Below are 15,326 nucleotides of genomic sequence, written 5' to 3'. Positions count from 1 at the left end.
TTTCATAAAAAAATCAATCCTCTCAGATCCATTATTTGGTGCATAAACATTCATTAGCACAAATACCATTCCTCCAACCTCAACCTTAGTTAACAACAGTCTACCTTTTATGACCTCATCCACAGCTAAAATATTAACATTGATATTTTTCGAAAATAAAATAGCTACCCCTGCGCTATTATTTGTCCCATGACTTAAAGTGAGCTTCCCTCCCCACCACATGCTCCATTCATTTTCATTATCAATATCAGTATGGGTTTCTTGTAAAAAAACTACATCAACACAGTTAATTCTAAGAAACTCTGAAACCATTGCCAGTTTTGTCCTATCTCTACCTCCATTAATATTCAAGGAGCCCACCCTCAAAAGCCCCATAAGAAAAAGGAAATAAAAGAGGCAGGACAGATAAAAACGTGACATACAAAGTTTAGAAAACACCATGTGCAACTTCTTCATTTTACTTTTTTTTTCCTTCCTTAACCTTGTTATCATTTTCTTCAGACGAAATCTCTTTTTTTTATCCAATGCTTCATAACTGACATTTCTCTGCAATGACAACACTGACCCAATGAATTTATCTGTGTCTGGAAAAAAATCTGTAACTTCCACTACTTTCCCAAATGTTGCATCCAAAAAGTTATTAATTTCCTGCAACGTGTAAGTATCCTCCAAAACTTGTGAACCTATCTCAGAAATATCAGAGACTGACTCATCATCTCTTATCTCCTTATCCTCAGACATTTCAACACATCCAGATGTCCCTGCCACTTCATCATCCACAGTTCCATGAATTTCCGCCTTTTCATTTTGATCAGCAAATCCCGATTTTTCACCTTTCTCACTAGGCTCATTGTTATCAACCACATCATTATCAACAACAACATCCGTTTGTTTATCGCTGTGAACTTGAGCATCACTCTTCTCTCCAGCATTAGACTGTTTTACAGTCTCAGACTCGTTTGCTACCACATCACTAGGCCCTGCAGTCTCCTCACCGTCCTGGGCTTTATGTGGACACGCCATCCTTTTGTGGCCCACATCCCCACACTCAAAACACTTCATGCTTCCAGAGTTTGCATAGATCATGTACGCCTTACCTTCATGCCATACTCTAAAAGAAATGTCTAATTCTGGCTCATTCAGAAACATGAACACCTGCCTCCTGAACGACATGACATGCTTTAATGCAGCATTTTTACAGCGAAGTGGAACCATTTTAATTGCGCTAGCAAACTTCCCATAACGAACTAATCCCCGCTCAATCTCATCATTATTAATGAACGGGGGCACGTTTGATATTGTTATGCGCGTCGTCGGCGTAACCAGCGGTGAAACATTAATGAAATCGCCACTTACCACAATTCCGTTGATAACGAGACGATTAACTATCTCTTCCTCTTTTACAAAAATCACAACAGCCTTGTTCATCCTCGAAGCCGAAAAAATGTTTTCAAACCCGATCTGCTCTCCAACCGCGACTAGCACATCCTCCACCTCCACACCTGGCGCAGGAACACACCTGACTCCATTACGCAGAGACACAGGTGGCGGTGGCGGTGGCTCTCCCCCATTCGGGAACGACGCCATCCCAACACCGTCCCGAACAAAAAAAAAACTTTACTCAACTTGACCTACTTTCAAAATCAACCGTTATACCCCAAATTTAAGATGAAAATAAGGGAAAAGTAAATACCAGTCACCCTCTCCCCTATCGAAACCCCCCCACACACCCAAACGCTCCCAGCGTGCACCGGAAGTGAGAGAGAGAGAGAGAGAGAGAGAGAGAGAATTGAATTTGAAAAAGAACTTTATTTTACAATCACCTTAATGACAACAAATTAACAAACTAAACCACAAAAAAACAAATTAAGGAAAAAAAATTAATTTATCTTCAAAAATGACACAACACACTCCCTTACAACACCAAATCTTCTCAAAAGTAACCAAATTATCCATAGTTTTATAATACACATAATCAATCATTACTCTTGATTTCACCAATGTTAAAAAAGTCTCAATGATGTTTTGATCAGGTTTCTGTTCAACTTTATCCCTTCTACTAATATATACTGCCATTTTTGCTTGACCAATCATAAAATTCAATAACTGACAAATATATTTCTTTTTTTGACTATACTTAAAACCCAAAATAAATACAATTTCATTAAATGCTTCATCAAAACCACAAAAACATTTTTCTAAAAAATCAAACAACGATTTCAATCTTGTACATTGTACAAATGCATGGAAAATTGTTTCTCTTTGCAAACAAAAAGGACAGACATCGTTAACTTCCACATTTAACACAGAAACAAAAGAATTAACAGCTAAAATACCATGAAGAATTCTCCATTGCAAATCCCCAACCTTTTTTGCTAATGGCGGTTTATATAGAACTCTCCATTCTGGTTTTACATTTTCCTTTAAGGCAAAAAAATTCCTCCACGGTGTATCAGGTTTATTTGCCAAATTATTCTTATTAAAACCCATCACACAAGCTCCATACAATATTTTCCCTTTAGTAGATATTACATCCAACCACTGGGAGTCCCAAGTTTTAAATGGAAAACCTCTAAAACCATCCAGTTTTGGTGAAAGCATCAAACAAGGGAAAAAATCATTTTCATTAGGAACAGTTACTTTAGCAAAATATTCTTTTACCATTATATTCTCCTCTGTTGTGAGGGTAGACTTTAACTTGGCTAAAAAGAGAGCAACCAATCGAATGGATCTAGTGCCTAAAAATTCAGCTACTTTTACAGAATTATCCAAGTTTTCCCCAGCAATGTCCAACAATTGTCTAAAAATAAACACTTTTGATTCTTGCAACTTAAGACCACAATTAAAAAAACTGTTACTTTCATTTACATCCAAACGAGACCCAAGAATTAAAGGCTCTTCAAGAAGCCAGTAAAGTGAATAAGGATTTTCAGATTTCTGGATGTGAAACAAACTCCAAACTTTAAACAGACTCTTATAAAAGGGTGGTAAAACAGACAAGTCCATTTTTGAAGGGTTTAGTAAGAACAGATGTTTGTCCAGTCCGAATCCTCCAAAGTTTTGCAAAACAACATGGGCCATTGCCCTCCAACTGACGTCCGATGCACCGTCTAAAAGTCTCTGCAGGAACTGTAAGCGAAAAGCAGCAGTTCTGCTCTGTAAATGGACCAAGCCTTGTCCTCCTTCTTCTTTCGGCAAATAAAGAACACTCTGTCTAATCCAGTGCAATTTGTCCCAAAAAAAAGTCAACAAGAATCGCTTGTATTTTCGTAAGTAGTTGAGGAGGAGGATCAATGCACGCAAGCTTATGCCACAGTGAAGACGCGACCAGGTTGTTGATGACAAGAATGCGTCCTCTATATGACATTTTAGGAAGCAGCCACTTCCATTTTTCTAATCGTCCTTTAATTTTTTCAATAACTCCTTCCCAATTCTTTTGTTGATTTGCATCATCACCTAAAAAAACTCCCAAATATTTTAACCCACCTTTCCCCCAGACCAAACCTTCAGGAATTTTTGGATTACCGTCTTTCCATTTTCCAACCAAGAGTGTTTCACATTTCTTCCAATTCACTTTTGCAGAAGATATGAAAGTAAAATCATTAATTACATCAAATAAACTTTGCACATCTTTTTGTCCACTTACAAACACCATTACATCGTCTGCATAAGCAGATAAACATATCTTTTTTGTACAATTAGGCAAATGTAACCCATCAATTTTTTCCCTTATTTTTTGTAATAAAGGCTCAATGGCTAGGGCATACAACATTCCAGAAAGAGAGCACCCTTGCCTTACACCTCTTTCAACCTTAAATGGAGCACATAAACCGCCATTAACCTTCAATACACTTTCAATATCACTATAGAGTACTTGGACCATCATAATAAAATCTTTTTTAAAACCAAACGCTGCTAGAGTTTTCCACAAATAGGGGTGCTCAACCCTATCAAATGCCTTCTCCTGGTCCAGTGAGATCAATCCAAAATCCAAATCAAGCAACTTTGACACTTCTAAAGCATCCCGAACTAAAGAGATGTTATCAAAAATGGATCTGCGAGGAATACAGTAGGACTGATCTGGGTGTATTACTTGCCTTATTACTTCAGCCAATCTGTTTGCCAGCACTTTAGAGAGCAGTTTGTAATCACAACAAAGAAGTGATACAGGGCGCCAGTTCCTTATGTCAGTCAAATCTCCTTTCTTTGGTATAAGCGTTATCACTGCCCTTCTGCAGCTCAACGGCAACATACCTTCTGACAGACTGACACTCATCACTTGTAACAAGTCCGCACCCAACTCAGCCCAGAAAGACTTGTAAAAGTCAACTGGGAGGCCGTCAATCCCAGGAGCTTTTCCCGATTCCATGTCATGCAGGGCCTTACATAGCTCCCCCAGGCTTAGCGCACCTGAAAGAGCCACATTACCCTCTTCTGACATCTTTGGTAGGGAGCTCAAAAAAGGGCCGTCAGTCTCACCGTCCATTTCATACTCACTTCTAAACAGATTTTTGTAAAAACCAACTGCTCTCTTTCGAATATCGCTGGGGTTCAGCAAAAACTGACCATCTTCTGCTTGCAAGGCTTTAATCAATCTCTTCTGCCCATTTTTTTTCTCTAAACAGAAAAAATTTTTTGATGGTGCATCCATATGATTTATATTTTGAAATCTTGATCTGACCAATGCGCCCTGTGTTCTGTAATCTAGCAGATCCGCTAACTGAGCTTTCTTTTTGAAAAATAGTTCAAAATTATTACTTGTCCCAGTTGATTCAGCTATTTTTTGACACTCACTTAATTCATTCTCCAAAATTTCCATAGATTTTTTAAACTCCATAGTGACATTGCGAGTATATTGTTGACAAAATTGTCTTATTTTTACTTTACCAATGTCCCACCACTGCTGTATTGATCTAAAATTAGACTTTGATTTTCTAAAATTCTGCCAAAAATACTTAAAGGAGTCTCTAAAAAAACTATCGCTCAGTAAAGAAATATTAAAATGCCAATAGGCACTGCTCGTTTTACTGGAACTTAAAATAAAACTGCATTGTACCATACTATGATCAGAGAAACCTATTGGAATTATAGAGCATTTTTTGAAAATATTAAACTGATGTGAAAACCCATACAATCTGTCCAATCTGGCAAAGGATGTCCTGTTTTCCCTCATATGAACCCATGTATATTGTTTTACATTTCCATTTAATTGTCTCCAAATATCACACATTTCAAATTTTTTAATGAAATGAATAAGACGTTTCTGAGACGGTAAATGGGGTTCAACATGGTTTCTATCAATCATACTTTCTGTGCAATTAAAATCACCCCCCAAAAACAAATATTCCTCCTCTGAGCAACTTTGTACAGTCGTACTTAATACATCTAGAAAAAGCAATCTCTCCATAGGGATCGTTGGAGCATAAATACAAATAAAAACCAAAACATAGTTTTCATAAACAGCCCTGATTTTTAATAATCTTCCTTTCACAACTTCATCAACTATGTAAGAAATTGGACTAAAATTCTTAGAAAATAACACTGCAACTCCTGCACTTATTGAAGTGTTATGGCTTAGAACTGTTAACCCCTCAAAATCTCTTTCCCAGTCTGCTGCATTCCCCCCATCACTATGCGTTTCTTGTAACATTAAAATATCAAGATTCTTCTGTTTCATTAATACATTTAACATTCCTCTTTTCTTAATATCTCTAGCACCATTTACATTCAGGGTTGCTAGATTAACTTCACTCATGGCCAATAGGAAAAAAACCCACCCAAAAAAAACCACACTCAATGTGGAAAATGAGCTTAACTTATTATACATCATCCTTAAGTTTCTCTACGTTCCTCACCAATTTTTTTTAAACGATAAACTTCTTTATTTGTGAAGCATCCTTCAGCCATAAAATTCCTTGTTTTCTCAACAAACTGTGTTATATTGGGGAAATAGTCTTGTACACATACCCCTCTCTTATTCTTCGTTGACTTAAGGAACAATTTTATCTCTTCACTATCATAGCTCCGAACAGAGAAGTCACTCAAAGACAACGCCACACTGGAATCTGATGAATCACTTTCACTTTCAATTTCATCATCATTGCTACCATCCAAGTCAGCTTTCTTTCCAGTTTTTTTATTTTGAGACTTATCATCATTTTTTTTCCTTTTTAGCGGTGCTTTGAACATTTCTATTTGTGCCTCCATTTCCATGTCCACACAATCAAACCCACTCTTCTTCTGTTCAACCTGTGTTACACTTTCTTTCTCAGGATGTTTTGATTGTTTTACAGCAGATACGATATCAGTTTGGTCTTTTTTTTCTGTATCTATACCTGTCCCAACAACAGATTTTGTTCCAGCTACCTCCCTACAAATATCCACTTCAGTCTCACTATGAATATTACTCTGCAACTCTGAACTCAGTGAAACTACAGGCCCACCAGTTTCTCCACTCGTACTTGGATTGGAAACCGTATCCTCTTTCTCCGTAGCTTTCTTTTCTGGGCAGTTACGAATCAGATGTCCTGCTTTTCCACAACCAAAGCACTTCGTCCTCGCAGTTGTAACAAAAATGATGTAATCAAAATCATCAACTCTAAAACTAAGCGAAAGATCCAATTCCTCATCATCCTTAATAATCATGTATGCAAATCTCCTGAAAGACACAATATGTTTCAACAGGGGAGAGCCCGTGCTGATCGGGATTTTCTTTATTGGGGATACCAATTTTCCATAACGCGATAAAGCTTCTGTTATTATCTGGTCACTGAGAAAGGGGGGGACGTTAGATAAGGTGACCCTCTTTGATGGTAATGTGAGGGGAAGAACCTGAACAAAATCGCCACCAATCACAATTCCACTCTCAACTGCTTGATTCACTTTTTCAACGTTACTAAGAAAAATCACAGTAGCGTTATTCATCCTCGATGCGGATAAGATAGATCCATGTCCCACAACTTCGCCGATCGCCAAACAAATATCTTCTATACTCGCCGCAAACGCCACTTTCACCGCATTACGCCGCGTGAGCGTGGACAACACCTGTGTAGCTGGGGTCGTCATGCTTTCCCCGGTAAAGCCCGGCAGCATGCGGCCCAAAACCACACAGAACTACCCCAAACTAAAGCAAAAACAGACACAAAAAGAAAATAAAAAAACGGAAAGAGAAAAACAGAAAAACAAATTCACTCACCACACTCTCACACAACAGCCCGCGGGCCAGCGCTCTCGCACTCCACACTCGCTCAGCTCAGACGCTCACGCATGCGCACACACACAGAGAGAGAGAGAGAGAGAGAGAGAGAGAGAGAGAGAGAGACAGAGAGAGAGAGAGAGAGAGAGAGAGAGAGACAGAGAGAGAGAGACAGAGAGAGAGAGAGAGAGAGAGAGAGAGAGAGAGAGAGAGAGAGAGAGAGAGAGACAGAGAGAGAGAGAGAGAGAGAGAGAGACTTTTAAACACTCTTTAATTTACAAGAATAACTAAACAAAACGCAAATTATCCAATAAATAAAAAACAAAAACAAAAATCCCCAGTAAAAAAAACAAATTCCCTGATTCACTTATAGTCACCAGAGCTGCTCCTACACCCCATCTCCATTCAAAATACGAGATATTATTGGTGTTACGATAATAGGTATATTTAATGATCACTCTTGACTTCACCACAGACTTAAAAAGAGACACTATGCTTACATCCTCTCCAGCATTTTTGCACTAATGCATCTTAAAAATTGCTAGTTTAGCTTGCCCTATTAAAAAATTGGCAAGTGTACACTGTTGTTGCCAAGACTTCCTGTATCGGCAACCCAATATAAATAGACTATTGGTAAACGAAAAACCCAATTTTACAATGATTTCACCCAACAATTCAAACAATGAACAAAGTCTAAGACACTCACAAAACATATGAAAAACAGTGTCAATTGCATTGCAAAAAGGACATATCGGTAAAACAGTCTCATTAAGCTTTGAAATAAAAGAATTTGAGGCAATAATACAATGCAATAACCTCCACTGAAGGTCTCCACATCTCTTAGAGATAGGAGGTTTGTACAATAATCTCCAAGATGGATGTACCTCATCAGGAATAGAAAGCACAGTCCTCCACTTAGTATCCAGTCTTTGTTTCAATTGCCCAAGATGTACAGACTTCACACATATATGATATAACATTTTTTTCTCAATACCAAAAAAAGCCAAATCCCCATAACCTTTCAATAAGTTTGTTAAGTTTGTATCATCAACTGATTCCCAATCTTTAAGAACCACCTTAAATTCAGGAAATGTCTGAGGAGTAAAACCATTCAGAAAAACATTATTTATAAAAGAAGTCAACATTGGAGGAAAAGAGGTCTTAAGTTTCCTAACAAATCCCTCCACAATTCTAACCGAAGTTAGCCCAACTTGATTAGCAATTTCCAGTTCAGTTCGCCACTGACCTTTTGTTAGATCAATCAAGTCCATTACTTTTGTAATGCCAGCATTCAAAAATTTGTTGATTAAAGATGATGACATATTAAATGGCACTTCAAAAAGAGAATTAAAAAAAAGAGGTTCTGCAACACCATAATGCTCATCCTCTTCTCTTAACAGTGTAAAACAATCCCATGATTTAAAAACAGATCCATAAAAATTGAAAGGCAAAACTTGCGTCTTCGCCACAAAGGATTTCTGCATTAAGAACAACTGCTTGTCAAGACCAATTCCTCCAAAACTCTTGAGTATATGAAGACCAATAGCAACCCAAGGCACATGATCTGAACAGTACAGGAGTTTTTGTAGTGAATGCAATCTCATAGACATAATCTTAGATTCTAAATGTATTAGTCCCTGTCCTCCCTCTGCCACAGGGAGATATAGGACACCTGGAGGAAGCCAATGGCAACCATCCCAAAAAAAGTTAACAAATGCTTTTTGAACACCAACAACTAATTCTTTGGGGGGATCCAAAACAGTACATTTATGCCATAGCATTGAAGCTGCCAAGTTGTTTATAACCAGACATCTCCCTCTATAAGAAAGTTGCGGAAGAATCCAACGCCACTTCTGAATTCTAAGAATCACTCGATCAAAAAGACCTTCCCAATTCTTTTCTGTGTAACCATTAGTCCCAAAGTAAAGACCGAGGACTTTAAAGCCATCTCGGGCCCATCTGCATTGCGGTGGGAGCTGGGGAGGTCCCCCACCCTGCCAATCTCCCAACAGCAAGGATGCACATTTCCCCCAGTTAATACATGCAGCTTTTTTAAATCTATCTAAAGAAGATATCAATTTTAAAACATCTTCCGAGTCTTTTATGACTACTGTTATGTCATCTGCATAAGCCGTAAGTTTAACTGGATCTACTCTGGGGGAACTGGGAATATCAACACCATTTAGCTGCCTCCTAAGAGAAGCTAAGAGAGGCTCAATTGATATCGAATACAAAAGACCTGAAAGAGAGCACTGCAATAATCTATTATTAAAGTGCCAATGTGAATTAGAGAATTTAGGAAGAGAGATAGAAACTTTAATAGATACATAGTGATGATCTGATAAAAAAGATGGCGAAATTAAACTATTAAAGAACTTTCCCCTATTGTCTTTAGCAACATAAAAACGGTCAAGTCTAGCCCCTGACATATTATTTGAATTAGCTTTCAACCAGGAGTACTGTCTAACCCCAGGAAATGCCTCCCTCCATAGATCAACTAAATAATGATCATTAAGTAGTTTCTTTAAACTCTCAGCAGAAGGTGGATGAGGTTCATCATGATTTCTATCCATACTGTATATGGATTAACAGTACAATTAAAATCACCACCAAGTACAATAATATTTTCCTGAGGACATTGTGATAAAGCATTATAAAGTATTTTTAAAAACATGATACGCTCTTGACCAATATTTGGAGCATAAACATTAAAAAAGGAAAAATGTACATCACCCATAGCAATATCAGCTCTCAAAATCCGACCAGGCACAACCTCAACCATATCTGGTTGACTACTAAGAGATGGAGAAAAAAGAATTGCAACACCAGCACTAAGGTTTGTTCCATGACTTAACAAAACATTGCCTTTCCAATCACCAATCCACTGTGTTTGATTTTGCTGATCTGAATGTGTTTCCTGTAATAAAATCACATCTGCTTTCTTCAAGTGCAAATAATCAAATAAAGCCGCTCTCTTTTCTATACTCCGACAACCATTAATGTCAAAAGTTCCAATGTTTAAGGTTGTCATGAGTAAAGAAAAAATAAATAAAAATAACACCCTCTTAACAAACATGGCTCTATTAGTATTATTTATTACAGATTTTCAGTCTTTTTTTAACGGCGCTCACGTGTTTCTTGAGTCTATACCGTTTTGGCTGATCAAGCTCCTCCAATGAAGCTTTTCTCATAGCTATTACACAAGAATCAACAAACAGTCGTAAATTAGAGAAATGCTTCTCCAATCTTGGTTTTCGCTGATTGAAAGTGCTATCAAGGAATTCATTAATTTGTTGCACTGTATAATAAGGTGGCTTCATTTGAGGGCTTAATTGTTTTTCTGCAGAACTTTCTTGTGAACAAATATCAGTGAGATCATCTACAATTTCAGATCCCTCACTATCTGAGTCAATATTATCAAGCTGCGTCTCACCTCCCTCGGTGAGCTGGTCCATGTCTCCCTGTGACAGGCCATCAGACGCTCGTGAATCCCGCGACTCCCCGACCTCCGCGAGCTCACTCGGCCGCGCTGGGTCGCTGGTTCCCTCACCGGCGATCTCAGCCCCACTGCTGACATTATCACACTCACTAGTGTTCACCAAACACTTCTTTGCCTCCACAGAAAGACTGTTAACGGTGTGTACTCTCGGATTTTCTTCATCTTTAGACAAGGAAACCGATACACCCAGACCAGTTTTATTACGATCTACATCCTGATCAGTATTTTCCGAAGTAGAAGCCACTTGCCCCAAAGGCAAGTTAGATTCAATCTCACTTTGTTCAGTCACCTTATTAGTTGGACATTTTTGTTTTGTGTGACCAAAAACTCCACAAGAGAAACATTTCATTGAATCCGTGCTGATAAAAATTTTATAATCTTTACCTGTCAAAGTAATTTTCACAGAAATATCCAAATTTTGAAATTCAGGATTCAAAATCATAAAAGTTTGACGTCTGAAGGACATCACATGTTTCAAATCAGGATTTTTCACGCCAAGGTGGAACATTTTAATCGGCATCAGTATTTTGCCATAACGGGCAAGTAACCGCTCAAGTGAATCATTAGAAATGAAAGGCGGCACATTGGAAAGAGTAACCTTTTTAGAAGGGCTCGATAGTGGAAGAACAGGCAGAAAAACATCACCAACAGACAAGCCAACTTCTACTAAATGATGAACCATAGACTCTTCTTTCAAAAACACAACGACCGCTTTATTCATTCTAGATGCTGACAGAATGTTCCGCGCACCTATTTCACTAACAGCAGTCAAACAGTCTTCGACTGTGATCGAGTCATCCGGTATACATTTACAGCCGTTCCGGGCTGTTAAGGCAGCAAACCCATCCGAGTCTGCCGACATTTCCAAAACCCCTAAACACTAACTACAAACTAAACTTAACTAAATTATTAAAGGAAAAGGGGGAAATAAAAGGAAAAAACTCACTCAAACATGCCGCTACAGCTCAAACACTCACGCGCTCCTCCCAGTCACTCTGCACACGCGCACAGACACTCAGAGAGTGAGAGAGAGAGAGAGAGAGAAAGAGAGAGAGAGAGGGAGGGAGCGTGTGAATATGCGCTGCATGCAACTCTGCAGTCAAATAGCTACAACTTTTACCATCTTAAATTGTAAAAACATGGAAATCAATGTGGCGGTCAGTGTACCGGTTATCACTCAGATAAACATAGCTATTTTAATACCGCCTCCTGCTTTGTTAGGAAACCTTAACATTTTTATTTTTAAAAAAAAAATTGCATTTGCTCCCAAGGTCTGGTTGCACCCCACAGCTCAACAACCTGCTCAATTAACTTTCACTGCATTTGTAGTCAATGCCATATTATCCAGTAAACACTAATAAACACAGAAGTTAACTTGGGCCAGCTCATCACCATGGCAACGCGTCTGATGAAAGCATCTATAAACCAGAATTATGTTGTATTTGGTCTATGGAAAAAAAAAAATGTTAGTTGAATAATGGATGAGTATTAAAAAAACGTTAATAGTTTTTGAAAAGTTAAAATAATAATTTATCCATTTGTTGTGTCAAATTATTAACAATATAAATTGAACAAAGCTTTAAACAAAATGGAACACTTCATATAACTTTCAATCTTGTGTACTTATTTCATGTGTCCATTAACCCTTTGAAGTCCTCACCAAGAAAAAAAGTGATGGAATTTTTTTTTTTTTTGCATTTCTTATCTCCTTATGCTGCTAATCACCACACTCAATGTTTTTTTTGTTTTTCAACACATCCCATGATTTTTTAAATATCGGCATCTACCAAATGGTTGAGATGTCACTTTTAAAAAAAAAAATGTACAGGAATTCATAAACATACTTTACCATACTTGTTCATTGCCTATCATAATTTATGATCAAAACCTTTTCTAACCTTGACAAAACACATTGTCAGAAAGGTCTTAGTCTCAAGATTACATATTTTGTGACAGAAGTGATATTTGGACAGAAATTTATTAATTTGTTACAGCAGAATGCATACAATTAAATTCAATGGAATTTGTCATTTTTGGTATTACTCCTAAACAAAATCTCATGGGAACCTGAATTTTTGTGATATCAACTTCAAATCTGGCACACAACTTGGTTAGATATATGGCTTTGATTTTATAGTAAAAAATATTTTGTAAAATATATATTTTAAATAAAAAAAAAAGTATTAAGTACAATATATTTGATTTAATGTAAATTTACAACTTCCCTAACTTCTTCTTACATTTTTTACTTCAGCAATAATCTGCTGAGTGTTTTCTTTAAAACAAGACCAAACTTAGGTCTTTATTCCAAAGCATTCTTGAATTACAACCAAGTTTTAATAGTGCATTGTATTGTCCATTCTCAAAAAGGGGGGTGACAGTTAAAGGTGGGGTAGGTAGAAATATTCTAAAAAACAAATTCCCAAATTTGTTTAAACTGTCTATATATACCAATACATAATTAAAATGTAAATACTCTGAAAAAGAAAGTATACAAATTGAGTGTCCGTCCTCCTCTCAGTGCTGCAATAAACACAGCTCATTATTTCATTCACTCCCACCCCCTCCCATCTGGGATCCTTACAAAGCCATGCCCCCAAAACACATGAACGCGCGTTGCCGACCGCGCAAACACAACAGGAAGTCAGCCATTTTGATTTTCCTCTCTGATTTTTGTGCAGTTTTTGCTATTTTCACTCCGTAAAACTCCTCCTACAGTTTTAATCTGATCATCTTCAAATTTGGTGAGTGTAATCGTAAGGCCTTTGCAACACTAAATTGCGAAGATCTTGAGTTTTCATCGAAGTTTTCATCCTCGGCGGCCTGACAAATTTCAATGTTTCGCCATGAAACAGGAAGTTGCTGTAACTCAGGGAAACAATAACCAATCTGCCCCAAACTTCACACGTTTGATAAGAGTTCTGTCTTGAACACATGTCCATGCTCATATTCAGTGCACCACCTGCTGACAACAGGAAGTGACATGTTCAACATTGTGGACTCCTAATAACATATAAAAAAGTGCCTGCAAGTGCTAAACATGCTAACAACATACTTGAAACATACTAAAACATGCTAGCAAACACTTAGCTAAGTGCTAACACATACTATACAGGCAAAAGGAAGTTGTTGTAACTTAAGCAATTACCAATGTGCTCCAAATTTAAAGGGATACTCCACTTTTTTAGGAAATAGGCTCATTTTACAACTCCCCCAGAGTTAAACTGTTGAGTTTTACTGTTTTGAATCCATTCAGCCAATCTCCGGGTCTGGCAGTACCACTTTTAGCATACATCATTGAAGTGCACAAGACCATTAGCATTTCTCAAAAAAAAAAAATACCAAAGTGTTTCGATATTTTTCCTATTTAAAACTTGACTCTTCTGTAGTTACATTGTGCACTAAGGCCGACGGAAAATGTACAGTTGCAATTTTCTAGGCTGATATGGCTAGGACCTTTACTCTCATTCCTGCGTAATAATCAAGAAACTTTTAAACTGCCGTACCAAGAGTGCAGCAGGCACAAAGTTATGACGCAGCGCCTGAAAATAGTGTCCAGCTTCCAACGTGACCAGGACTAAGTTTGTGTAGTCATCGCGCCTGCTGCACTCATGGTACGGCAGTAAAGTGTCTTGATTATTACGCATGAATGAGAGTATAGTTCCTAGCCATATCAGTCTAGAAAATCGCAACTTTACATTTTCCGTCTGTCTTAGTGCACGATGTAACTACAGAAGAGTCAAGTTTTAAGAGCTCCTATCATAGCATTTGAAATGTTCCTATTTTTGTTTTGGGAGTCCCAAAAACAGTTTAACGTGCATACAAGGATAAAAAACACTTATAAAACACTTATTATTATGTCTTATAATATGCATTTATTTTTACTTGATTTGCTCAACGACTCCCAAATGATTCGTTCGACGATTCATTTTCCCAAACACCTCCTTTGAGGAGAGCTTATTATATAGAGCGAAGTCATATTTGGCTAAGTCGTTTAGGAGGTAATTGACATTTTTCAGTGAATGTCTGGGGAATATCACAAACAAAACTAACTTTACCCCGCTTAGAAGCTGCGCGGAGTGTACAAAACACACAACAGTTTATAACTATATTGTGCATGCTACAGAAAACATAACAGCAAACATTATTAATAATACTTACAGATTGTGATTCGGAGGAGGACGAACCTGATCCATATACACTGGATACTGAGCCCTCCTTCGGGAACAACCGGCTTGCGATTGTTCATTTATGTTTTTGAATGATTCATCATTAAAATGATGAGAACACAAGGTTCGGGCTATACTGTTGTGGTATCGTTGCAAATATGAACTCTAACCACTGATTCTTCACATGCTCGTCCCTGGGCAATGAAAACAAGTGGCTGAACTGTCTTTGCAATGTAAAACACAGCGTCTTCTCGACATGATGCTATTCAGCTGAAGTATTTGAATGTGTTCTAGACTTCAAGTTTACACTTCCGTCTGCACGCGCAGCTGTTGGGAGCGGCCAATGAGCTAATGGTTCGTATCTACGTCACTACGAAACAGCTAATGACTCGTTTCAAAAACAATTCATTTCATAGACTCAGAGTCGACTCTCACTTTTGAAAGACAATAACTTTATATACGG

The 15,326-nt window shown here is 37.7% G+C and overlaps 1 protein-coding gene across 3 annotated transcripts in view; it reads right to left on the bottom strand.

Annotated features, from left to right (window-relative positions):
* Positions 1 to 15,326, bottom strand: part of drc4 (dynein regulatory complex subunit 4) — a 155,752-nt gene that overhangs the window by 87,258 nt on the left and 53,168 nt on the right. The gene's annotated exons all lie outside the window — the stretch shown is intronic.

Source organism: Pimephales promelas, chromosome 10 (assembly GCF_988280905.1).
Source record: "Pimephales promelas chromosome 10, fPimPro1.hap1.1, whole genome shotgun sequence".
NCBI classification, from domain to species: Eukaryota; Metazoa; Chordata; class Actinopteri; order Cypriniformes; family Leuciscidae; genus Pimephales; species Pimephales promelas.
This window is presented reverse-complemented; position numbering and strand designations above follow the sequence as displayed.